Below are 12,214 nucleotides of genomic sequence, written 5' to 3'. Positions count from 1 at the left end.
TCCTTCCTTTCTTCTTCATCATTCACTTCATTTTTAACCATTTCCTCTTCAGTTCGTCTTTCCCGTCGTGCCTCGAGCCTTAAGTACGTCCGAAAGCGAAACTAGTCCTGAATAAGCTCGCCTCAGTACACCCTCGCTTTCTTCCTTCTTCATCATTCAGTTCGTTTTTAACCATTTCCTCTTCAGTTCGTCTTTCCTGTCGCGCCTCATGCCTCAAGTATTTAGATTATCTTTCTGTCTTATCTCCCTTTCAGGTGCAGGTTCAGCCGGTGACGAGAATACTCAAAGTGGCGTCTCCGTGGCCTGGCAACGCGCGGTGACCTCCTGCCGGTGAGGGTCGCGACTCCTGAAGGTAAGACAAAGTTCACACAGGTACACAGGTAGAAGTGGATGTAGTTTGCATGCCCGAGTTCGAGACCCGCAGGTGAATCATTGTTCCCGTGTTGCAGAGTTACTTACGTGAAAACCGAGCTGTACACACACACACACACACACACACACACACACACACACACACACACACACACACACACACACACACACACACACACACACACACACACACGCCATTTCAGGAGCTCAATGGATTTCACTTAATTGAGCCGACTTAGCCCCAAACACACACACACACACACACACACACACACACACACACACACACACACACACACACTCACCAAGTTTTCGTTGAAGACACCAGCCATGAGCGGTCTTCTACATTTTTTTTTTTCAATACTTGTTTATGATTGGTCTTCGATAAATTGATACTGTAGAAACTCTTATAATATGACACAGGAGACTTCTTCACTATTTCGTCTATTCCCGCTTCTCCTTCTGCTCATCTTCCTCCTCTTCCTCCTTTTCTCCTTTCCCTCCTCTTCGTTCTTTCACGCAAATCTTTGTTTATCGTCTCCAAGAGTTTTATTTTGTCTATTTAAACGGCACAGAAGGTAAGAAACATGTATTGCGTTGTTTTAGAAGGAAAAGAGAGGAAAAGAAGGGAAAGGAGAAGAGAGGCAGGAACTATGAAAAGACGCCGAAAAGAAGGGAAAAGAGAAGAGAGGCAGGAACTGTGAAAAGCCGCCGAAAAGAAGGGAAAAGATAAGAGAGGCAGGAACTGTGAAAAGACGCTGAAAAGAAGGGAAAAGAGAAGAGAGGCAGGAACTATGAAAAGACACTGAAAAGAAGGAAAGAGAAGAGAGGCAGGAACTATGAAATGAAGGGAAAAGAGAAGAGATCCAGGAACTTTGAAAAGACCCGGAAAAGAAGTGAAAAGAGAAGAGACCCAGGAACTGTGAAAAGACGCTGAAAAGAAGGGAAAAGAGAAGAGAGGCAGGAACTGTGAAAGACACTGAAAAGAAGGAAAAGAGAAGAGAGGCAGGAACTGTGAAAGACACTGAAAAGAAGGGAAAAGAGAAGAGAGGCAGGAACTGTGAAAAGAAGGAAAAGATAAGAGAGGCAGGAACTGTGAAAAGACGCTGAAAAGAAGGGAAAAGAGAAGAGAGGCAGGAACTGTGAAAAGACGCTGAAAAGAAGGGAAAAGAGAAGAGAGCCAGGAACTGTGAAAAGACACTGAAAAGAAGGGAAAAGAGAAGAGAACCAGGAACTGTGAAAAGACGCTGAAAAGAAGGGAAAAGAGAAGAGAGGCAGGAACTGTGAAAAGACGCTGAAAAGAAGGGAAAAGAGAAGAGAACCAGGAACTGTGAAAAGACGCTGAAAAGAAGGGAAAAGAGAAGAGAGGCAGGAACTATGAAAAGACACTGAAAAGAAGGGAAAAGAGAAGAGAACCAGGAACTATGAAAAGACACTGAAAAGAAGGGAAAAGAGAAGAGAGCCAGGAACTATGAAAAGACACTGAAAAGAAGGGAAAAGAGAAGAGAGGCAGGAACTATGAAAAGAAGGGAAAAGAGAAGAGAGGCAGGAACTATGAAAAGAAGGGAAAAGAGAAGAGAGGCAGGAACTATGAAAAGAAGGGAAAAGAGAAGAGAGGCAGGAACTATGAAAAGAAGGGGAAAGAGAAGAGAGGCAGGAACTATGAAAAGAAGGGAAAAGAGAAGAGAACCAGGAACTATGAAAAGACACTGAAAAGAAGGGGAAAGAGAAGAGAACCAGGAACTGTGAAAAGACACTGAAAAGAAGGGAAAAGAGAAGAGAGGCAGGAACTATGAAAAGAAGGGAAAAGAGAAGAGAACCAGGAACTATGAAAAGACACTGAAAAGAAGGGGAAAGAGAAGAGAGGCAGGAACTATGAAAAGAAGGGAAAAGAGAAGAGAACCAGGAACTATGAAAAGACACTGAAAAGAAGGGGAAAGAGAAGAGAGCCAGGAACTGTGAAAAGAAGGGAAAAGAGAAGAGAACCAGGAACTATGAAAAGACACTGAAAAGAAGGGAAAAGAGAAGAGAACCAGGAACTATGAAAAGACGCTGAAAAGAAGGGAAAAGAGAAGAGAACCAGGAACTATGAAAAGACGCTGAAAAGAAGGGAAAAGAGAAGAGAACCAGGAACTATGAAAAGACGCTGAAAAGAAGGGAAAAGAGAAGAGAGGCAGGAACTATGAAAAGACACTGAAAAGAAGGGAAAAGAGAAGAGAGGCAGGAACTATGAAAAGACGCTGAAAAGAAGGGAAAAGAGAAGAGAACCAGGAACTATGAAAAGACACTGAAAAGAAGGGAAAAGAGAAGAGAACCAGGAACTATGAAAAGACACTGAAAAGAAGGGAAAAGAGAAGAGAACCAGGAACTATGAAAAGACGCTGAAAAGAAGGGAAAAGAGAAGAGAGGCAGGAACTATGAAAAGACGCTGAAAAGAAGGGAAAAGAGAAGAGAACCAGGAACTATGAAAAGACGCTGAAAAGAAGGGAAAAGAGAAGAGAGGCAGGAACTGTGAAAAGAAGGGAAAGAAGAGAACCAGGAACTGAAAAGAAGGGAAAGAGAAGAAGGCAGGAACTATGAAAAGACGCTGAAAAGAAGGGAAAAGAGAAGAGGCAGGAACTATGAAAAGACGCTGAAAAGAAGGAAAGAGAAGAGAGGCAGGAACTATGAAAAGACGCTGAAAAGAAGGGAAAAGAGAAGAGAGGCAGGAACTATGAAAAGACGCTGAAAAGAAGGGAAAAGAGAAGAGAGGCAGGAACTATGAAAAGACGCTGAAAAGAAGGGAAAAGAGAAGAGAGGCAGGAACTATGAAAAGACGCTGAAAAGAAGGGAAAAGAGAGAGAGGCAGGAACTATGAAAAGACACTGAAAAGAAGGGAAAAGAGAAGAGGCAGGAACTATGAAAGACACTGAAAAGAAGGGAAAAGAGAAGAGAGGCAGGAACTATGAAAAGACGCTGAAAGAAGGGAAAAGAGAAGAGAGGCAGGAACTATGAAAAGACACTGAAAAGAAGGGAAAAGAGAAGAGGCAGGAACTATGAAAGACACTGAAAAGAAGGGAAAAGAGAAGAGAGGCAGGAACTGTGAAAAGCCGCCGAAAAGAAGGGAAAAGAGAAGAGAGGCAGGAACTGTGAAAAGACGCTGAAAAGAAGGGAAAAGAGAAGAGAGGCAGGAACTATGAAAAGACGCTGAAAAGAAGGGAAAAGAGAAGAGAGGCAGGAACTGTGAAAAGCCGCCGAAAAGAAGGGAAAAGAGAAGAGAGGCAGGAACTGTGAAAAGACGCTGAAAAGAAGGGAAAAGAGAAGAGAGTCAGGAAATGTGAAAAGACGCTGAAAAGAAGGGAAAAGAGAAGAGAGGCAGGAACTATGAAAAGACGCTGAAAAGAAGGGAAAAGAGAAGAGATCCAGGAACTGTGAAAAGACACTGAAAAGAAGGGAAAAGAGAAGAGAACCTGGAACTGTGAAAAGACGCTGAAAAGAAGGGAAAAGAGAGGCAGGAACTGTGAAAAGACGCCGAAAATAAGGGAAAAGAGAAGAGAGGCAGGAACTATGAAAAGACGGTCTCGCCTGGGTCGCCTCACATCACCTATTTCCAAAGACTAAAAAGCAGTTAATTCTTGTTCTAATGGTCGTTTTCTTAGGTTCATGGTACAGAAGAAGGGTCAGACTACCACCAGGGTCATTCAACTACTCCTGGAGATGACCCAAACTCCTACGAAAACAGTGTCAAATATGTGAGCTTGGGCGTCGAAATGTTTGAGAGAAAAATGGCTCTTGGAAAAGGCGAAATCAAAGAAAACGGGAGAGGAGTGTGGAAGGGGAGACGTCGTTGTAAATTTTCTTCCCTCGGCGCGTCTTTTCCTACTTCCTTTTCTTTCGTCCCTCTTTTCTTTAGCTCTCTTTTCATTCTTTTTTCACTATATATTTTTTTTCAGCACACTTTTATTTTCTTCTTCCTTTTTTTTTTCGTTTCCTCTTCATCCTTTCCCTTTCCCAAATCTCTCCTTGTTTCATTGTTTCCTTCTTCATTTTCTTTTTCATCCCTCTGTTTTTTTCATTTCCTTTCTTTTTTCTTTCCCAAACCTTTCCTTCATTAATTTCTTCTCATTTCTTTCTCTATTCTTTTTCTTTTCCTTTCTTTGTTTCATTGTTTCCTTCTTCATTTTCTTTTTCATCCCTCTGTTTTTTTCAATTCCTTTCCTTTTTCTTTCCCAAACCTTTCCTTCATTAATTTCTTCTCATTTCTTTCTCTATTCTTTTTCTTTTCCTTTCTTTGTTTAATTGTTTCCTTCATTTTCTTTCTCATCGCTCTATTTTTTTCAATTCCTTTCCTTTTTCTTTCCCAAACCTTTCCTTCATTAATTTCTTCTCATTTCTTTCTCTATTCTTTTTCGTTTCCTTTCTCTGTTTCATTGTTTCCTTCTTCATTTTCTTTCTCATCGCTCTATTTTTTTCAATTCCTTTCCTTTTTCTTTCCCAAACCTTTCCTTCATTAATTTCTTCTCGTTTCTTTCTCTATTCTTTTTCTTTTCCTTTCTCTGTTTCATTGTTTCCTTCTTCATTTTCTTCTCATCCCATTCTATTTTTTTACGTTTCTTTTCCTCTTTTTCCCAAACCTTTCCTTCATTAATTCCTTCTCGTTTCTTTCTCTTTTCTTTTTCTTCTCCTTTCTTTGTTTCATTGTTTCCTTCATTTCCTTCTCATCCCATTCTATTTTTTTACGTTTCTTTTCCTCTCTCTTTCCCAAACCTTTCCTTCTTTAATTTCTTTTCATACATTTTTTTTTCCTTCCTTTCTCTTTCCCAAACTTTTCGCTGATTTCCTTCTTTATTTTCTCCTCATCCCTTTGTTTTTTGGGTTTCCTTTCCTCTCTTTCCCAAACCTTTCCTACTTTAATTTTTTCTCAACTTTCTTCTTTTTCGTTTCCTTTCCTTTCTCTGTTTCATTGTTTCCTTTCTTATTTTCTTCCCATCCTTTCTTTTTTCTTTTTCAATTCCTTTCTTTTTCTTTCACAAACCTTTCCTTCTTTAATTTCTTCTCACACCTTTTTATTTTTCCTTTCATTTCCTTCCTTTCTCTCTCCCAAACTTTTCTCTTATTATTTCCTTCTTTTTTCATTTAATCTATTTTTTTCGTTTCCTTTCCTCTCTCTTTCCCAAACCTTTCCTTCTTTAATTTCTTCTCATACATTTTTTCTTTCGTTTCCTGTCTTTCTTTTTCCTAAACTTTTCTCTTATTATTTCCTTCTTTATTTTCTTCCCCTCCCTCTATTCCTTTTCGTTTCATTTCCTTTCTCTCTCCCAAACCTTTTCCTTTTTTTCCCTCATCTTTCATTTTCCCTTCCTTTACTCTCCCAAACCTTTCTCTGTTTTCACTATTTCCTCCCTTATTTTCTTTCTCATCCCTTTGTTTTTTTCGTTTCCTTTCCTTTCTCTCTCCCAAACCTTTTCCTTTTTTTCCCTCATCTTTCATTTTCCCTTCCTTTACTCTCCCAAACCTTTCTCTGTTTTCACTATTTCATCCCTTATTTTCTTTCTCATCCCTTTGTTTTTTTCGTTTCCTTACTCTTTTCTCTCCCAAACCTTTTCCTTTTTTTCCCTCATCTTTTATTTTCCCTTCCTTTACTCTCCCAAACCTTTCTCTGTTTTCACTATTTCCTCCCTTATTTTCTTTCTCATCCCTTTGTTTTGTTTGCGTTTACTTTCCTTTCTCTCTCCCAAACCTTTTCCTTTTTTTCCCTCATCTTTTATTTTCCCTTCCTTTACTCTCCCAAACCTTTCTCTGTTTTCACTATTTCCTCCCTTATTTTCTTTCTCATCCCTTTGTTTTTTTTTGTTTACTTTCCTTTCTCTCTCCCAAACCCTCCCTTGCGTCACTCTCCGAAAGCTCATTTATAAGATATTGGTTTTTCTCCTCACACTCTCTTCATATCTCCTTTCTTCTTCTATTTGGTGTTTCCTTCACTCGCCCTCTTCACCTTTCCTCCTCCATTCCCTTCTTCTTCCTTTTATTCCATCTATTCTTTTCCTTTCTTGTTCCTTTGCTTCCTTTTCTTATATATCCTCTTCCTCGTTTTCCTTTCCCTATATTCTCTAATTTTAATCTTTTCACAAGTGCTTACCTCGATGTCCAGTTGCTTTTCTTCCTTTTATTCCATGTCTTCTTTTCCCTTCTTAATTTCCCCTCTTTCCTCTTTTCCTCTATTTATTCACTCCCTCGTTTTCCTTCCCTTTTTTTCTCTAACTTCAATCCTTTTACAACTTTTCCACGTCCAATATTGCTCTTCTTCCTCTTTTTCCTTCTTTTCTTTTCCCTTTTTTCCTCTTCACTCTTTTCCTCTTATTTCCTTTCGATCCCTCGTTTTCCTTTCTCTTTTATCTAACTTCAGTCCTTTTATAAATGACTCGATGTCCAGTGCTCTTCTTCCTCATTTTAATTGTTCCATTTCTTCTTTTGGCTTTTTTTCCTCTTTCCTATTTTCCTCTTATTTCCTCTCCGTCGGTTTCCTTTACATTTTCTCTAACTTCAATCCTTTTTCAAATAACTCGATCGATGTTCTTCTATCTTCTCTTCTTCCTCTTAATTATTCCATCTCTTCTTTTCTATTTTCCTCTCCCTTCTTCCTTTTTTTTTCCTCTATCATTCTCTACATATTTATTTCCCAGTTTCTGCAGATGATATTTACTTTAGTCTTCCTGTTTTCTTCTCCATCCCTTCCTGCGTTTTCTCGTGTCTTCTCCCCTCTCTCCGTTTTCTTCCTATTTTCTTCACCAACTATCCACATTTTCTTTGTCTTCCTGTTTTCTTCTCCGTCTATCCCTCAGGTTTCTCGTGTCTTCTCCCCTCTCTCCGTTTTCTTCCTATTGTCTTCTCCATCCCTACCTCCGTTCTCTCGCGTCGTCTCTCCCCTCTCCGTTTTCTTCCATAACTTTCTCAGGGTAGACTCTCTCAGTTCTCATAAATTCCTGCACTCGACAAAATGGGAAGGAGTGAGTGAGTGAAGGAGAGGCACAGAAAACGAACGAAGAATTAAGAGATTTTAAGAGGAACTAAAGAAAGAGAAAGAAAGAAAAGGAAATCGTCAGGACAGAGAAAAAATAAGAAATGTTTTAGATGTCAGATATGAAAAAGAAAAAAAAAGAGATAGATACGAGAAAAGGAGAGTAAGTGTGTGTGTGTGTGTGTTGGAGAGAGAGAGAGAGAGAGAGAGAGAGAGAGAGAGGAAATGGAGGAGGTCGAAATTGAATTGTAGGAATGGATTCTGCAAATATGAGAAAAAGAAAATATGAAGTTGGAATTTCTAACATTACTACGTCTCTCTCTCTCTCTCTCTCTCTCTCTCTCTCTCTCTCTCTCTCTCTCTCTCTCTCTCTCTCTCTCCGGGGGTGTCACAGGGGTCAGGGGGCTGTGGAATGGGGAGGAGGATGGGAACCAATTTAAAGGAGGGAAGATTGGGGGAGAACGTATAATGGGGAGGGGTGGGATGGGGGTGAACGGGGGAGATGGGAAGGTTTGAACGATTGTATAAAAGAGGAAAAAGAAACAGTAGAGGAGGAACAGGAGTGATACATAGAAGAAGGAGAAATAAAATAGAGTGCGTGGGAGATTTCGAAAGATAGAACACCCCATATTTAAGAAGGCGATGAAAATAGAGATAGAAAAATAAGAAAGGAAGAGCAGAAAGAGGAATAAAAATGATAAAGAGAAGAGAAAGAGTGGATTGCGTGGAAGAAATCAAAAGATAGACACCAGATAATTAAGAAGACGATGGAAATGAAGGAAGAAAATATAAAAGAAAAAACAGAAAAGGGGAATATAAACGACAAACAGAAGAAGAAGAAGAAAAAAAAAAAAAGAGGAAGAAGCAGAGTGCATGGAAGAATTCAAAAGACAGACCCCATATTTAACAAGGCGATGGAAATGGAGAAACGAAATTAAGAAAGGAAAAGCAGAAAAGGGAATAGGAAAGACAAAGAAGAAGAAGAAGAAGAAGAAGAAGAAGAAGAATGCGTGTAAGATTTCGAAAGGCAAACCACCCAATATTTAACAAGGCGATGGAAATGGAGAGAAGAAAATAAAAAAGAAGAACAGAAAAGGGGAATAGAAATGACAAACAAGAAGAAGAAGAAGAAGAAGAAGAAGAATGCGTGTAAGATTTCAAAAGACAACACCCAATATTTAACAAGGCGATGGAAATGGAGGAAGAAAATAAAAAAGAAGAACAGAAAAGGGGAATAGAAATGACAAACAAGAAGAAGAAGAAGAAGAAGAATGCGTGTAAGATTTCAAAAGGCAAACCACCCAATATTTAACAAGGCGATTGAAATGGAAATAAAATAAAAAAAAGAACAGAAAAGGGGAATAGAAATGACAAACAGAAGAAAAAGAAGAAAAAGTAGAATGCGTGTAAGAACTTGAAAGACATACCCCCCTCCCCCCCTCCCTCCCTCCCCCGTCATATTTAAGAAGCAGTGGAAATGAAGAAAAGAAAATAAAGGGAGGAAAAGAAGAGGGAGGGTGTGAGGGGAAGGGAGGAAAGAACCGCGGAGGAACATTGAGAGGCGATATAACTTCTCAGAAAACGTCGTATTTAGCGTTGGTTTGGGAGGGAAAGGAAAAAAATTGACGTGGACGAGGAGGAGGAGGAGGAGGAGGAGGAGAACGATGTCGGAAAGGAAGATGAGATAAAGTTGAAATAGAAGTGGCAGGAGAAGATTGAAGAAAGATAAAGAGGAAGAAAGATGAAGAAGAAAGAGGAGGTGGAAGATGAAAAGAGGAGGAATATCGGAAAAGAAGATGAAATAAAGACGTGATAAAAGTGACAAAAGGGAGAATAGAAAGATGAAAAGGAAGAAGGAGGAAGAGGAGGAAGCAGAAAAGAAGAATGTCGGCAAAGAAGATGAAGAAATACAGCTGTGTTAGAAATGGAAGAAGAAGAAGAAGAAGAAGGAGAAGAAGAAAAGATAAAGAAGCAGAAGAAGGAAAAGAGACGATAAGAGAAGGAAATGAAGGAAAGGAACGGAATAAAATGTTTAAAAAGTGTGGAAAAGAAACGCGTGTGTGTGTGTGTGTGTGTGTGTGTGTGTGTGTGTGTGGAGTCTTTCAGGAACGCCCACAGATGTTAGGTAAGAAGAGAAGTAGGACAGAAAAACATTACTTCTCGAAAACACATCTCTCCTCCAAATCCTTTTCCATCTTCGCTCAACCGTCTTGAAATCGTTCGCTGGGGAAAAAAAGGAGCAAGAGAAGAAGGGGAAGGAGGAAAAAAAATAGGAGAAGAAAACGAAGACGGAAACGAAGAGGAAAATCATGAAGGAGAAAAGATGAAGGAAGGAGTAGAAAAAAAGAGGAGAAAGAGGAGAAGAAAAAGGCGGGGAGGAAGAGGAAGATCATGAAGGAGAGATGAAAAAGGAGAAGAATGATAAGGAGGAGAGAGAGAGAGATAGAGAGAGAGAGAGAGAGAGATAGAGAGAGATGATATAAAAGAAGAAAAAAAAGGAGGAGGAGAAGAAGAGGAGAAGAACGAAGAGAAAAATCATGAAGAAGGAGAAATAGAAGAAGAAGAAGAGGAGGAAAATAGTAAATGAAAGAGAAGAAGAAGAAGAAGAAGGAGAAGAAGAAGAAGAAGGCGGGAACGAAGAGAAATCATCAAAGAGAAAAGATGAAAGGAAACACAAGGAGAAGAAAAGACGAAGACGGGGACGAAGAAGAAAAGATTAAAGAAAGAAAAGAAAAAGCAGAAGAAAAGACAAAAACGTGGACGAAGAAGAAAGAGGACAACGAAGAAAAAAGAAGAGAAGGAAAATGAAGAGGAAAGTCATTAAGAAGAGAAGAAGAAGGAAAGAGAAGGAGAAGAAGGAAAAAAAGAAGACAAGAGAGAAAAGGAAGATCATGAAGGAGAAAAGATGAAGAAGAAGAAGAAGAAGAAGGAAAAGAAGAAGATAAGGACGGAAACGAAGAGGGAAATTATGAGTGAGAAAAGATGAAGGAAAGAAAGGAAGGAGAAAAAGAAGAAGGCGAAAACGAGGACGTAGAGGAAAATAATGAAAGTGAAAAGAGGAAGGAAACAGGAGAAAAAGAAGAAGAAGAAGAAGAGGAAGACGAGGACAAAGAAGAAGATCATAAAGAAGAAAAGATGAAGAAGAGAAGAAATTAGCAAGAAGGAGAAAAAGAAGACGAAGATAAATAGAAAAATCATACAAGAGAAAAAATGAAAGAAAAGAAGAAGGAGAAGGAGAAAAGAAGGAGACATAGAGTGGAGATATACGAGATGGAGAAAGGAGATGAAAGGAAAGAAAGAAAAAAATGGGAGGAAAAAAGGAAAATAAGAAAACGAAAGAAAGAAAGAAAATAGAGGAAGATACGAAACATGTCCTGACGTGTTGGAGGAGGAAAAGAGGAGAAGCAAAAGGGAAAGGAGAAGAAAGGAAGAAAGGAAGAGTCAGTTAATCAAGACTAAAGAAAACGGGAATCGAAGAAAACGGAGAGAAAAATGAAAACCTAATCTGTCTTTTATTCACACACACACACACACACACACACACACACACACACACACACACACACACACACACGATTCCCAAATTAAATAGGTGTCTTTATTAATGTGGAAAAAGAGAACTGATGCCGATTAGAAAAAGAAAAAAATAATAATGAGAAACGAAACCACTAATTGCTAACGTGAATCTTTGATCGAATATTGGGCAAAGGAGGAGCAGGAAGAGATGTGTGTGTGTGTGTGTGTGTGTGTGTGTGTGTGTGTGAATAGAGGAATGGCTTGAGGGGAAGAGAGGAACCGATGAAGGAGGAATAGAGGGAAGGTAGAGGCTTAGAGGAGGAGGAGAAGGAGGAAGAGGAAGAAGAAGAAGAATCAAAGGGAGAGGAGGAGAGACGGGAAGAGGAAGACAAGAGGAGAAGCAAAATGAAGACAGTGAATTGAGAGAGAGAGAGAGAGAGAGAGAGAGAGAGAGAGAGAGAGAGAGAGAGAGAGAGAGAGAGAGAGAGAGAGAGAGAGAGAGAGAGAGAGAGAGAGAGGATATCGGAGAGGAAGATGAAAATTAGCTGTTATGGAATGAGGAGGAAGAAGAAAAAGAAGAAGAAAAAAATACATGAAGAAGTCTGATAAAAAGGAGGAGTAGGAGGAGGAGGAGGAGGAAGAAGAAGAGAAAGAGTCGAAGAAAAAGAAGGAGGATGTCGGAGAGGAAGATAAAAATTAGCTGTTATAGAATGAGGAGGAGGAAGAAAAAGAGGAAGAAGAAAAATAAATACATGAAAACGTAAGGAGTCTGAAAAGGAGGAGGAGGAGAGGAGGAGGAGGAAGAAGAGAAAGAGAAGGAGGATGTCGGAGAGAAAAATGAAATATACCTTTAATGGAAGTGGCAGAAAGAGAAGAAGGAGAAATAAAAATAAGTAGTTGAATCGGAAGGGACAAGAAAGGTGAAGGAAAAGGAGGATGTCTTTTGAGGAGTAACTGGAGAAAAACGAGAAGAGGCAGAGGCGGCTCACATATTTAACATGGCTTTTATAAGAGTTTGGGTGATTTCCTTGGGTAGTTTCATGACCCTGGTGATAGTTTGACCCTTCTTCTGTTATCGTTTTTTTCGCCTTGCTGTAAAAAAAAAAAAAAAAAAAGTTCATCACATATCAGCCGTAACTGGAAATAGGGCTGGCTTTTTTGTTACTGTTTTTGTGTGATCCTCGTCGTGTAAGCCTTTATTTATCTTTTATTTACTTATTTATTATTATCACTTTGTTTGTAGTACTTGTTCATGACCGGTCTTCGAAAACTGATACTGTAGAAACGCTGCTAATTTAACACACGAGACGTTTTCCTTATTTCGTCTCC

At 39.3% G+C, this 12,214-nt stretch overlaps 1 protein-coding gene across 2 annotated transcripts in view; it reads left to right on the top strand.

Moving 5' to 3' along the window:
- The window catches only part of LOC127001212 (uncharacterized), a 348,018-nt gene that overhangs the window by 245,575 nt on the left and 90,229 nt on the right, over nucleotides 1-12,214 (top strand). For both annotated transcript variants that reach the window (XM_050865441.1, XM_050865439.1), the window contains one exon: nucleotides 255-352. The gene's annotated coding sequence lies outside the window, so the exon portion shown is untranslated. The remainder of the gene's footprint in view (nucleotides 1-254; nucleotides 353-12,214) is intronic.

This window comes from Eriocheir sinensis, chromosome 20 (assembly GCF_024679095.1).
Source record: "Eriocheir sinensis breed Jianghai 21 chromosome 20, ASM2467909v1, whole genome shotgun sequence".
NCBI lineage: Eukaryota > Metazoa > Arthropoda > Malacostraca > Decapoda > Varunidae > Eriocheir > Eriocheir sinensis.
The sequence above is the reverse complement of the archived record's forward strand: the minus strand, read 5'-3'. Positions and strand labels throughout refer to the sequence as shown.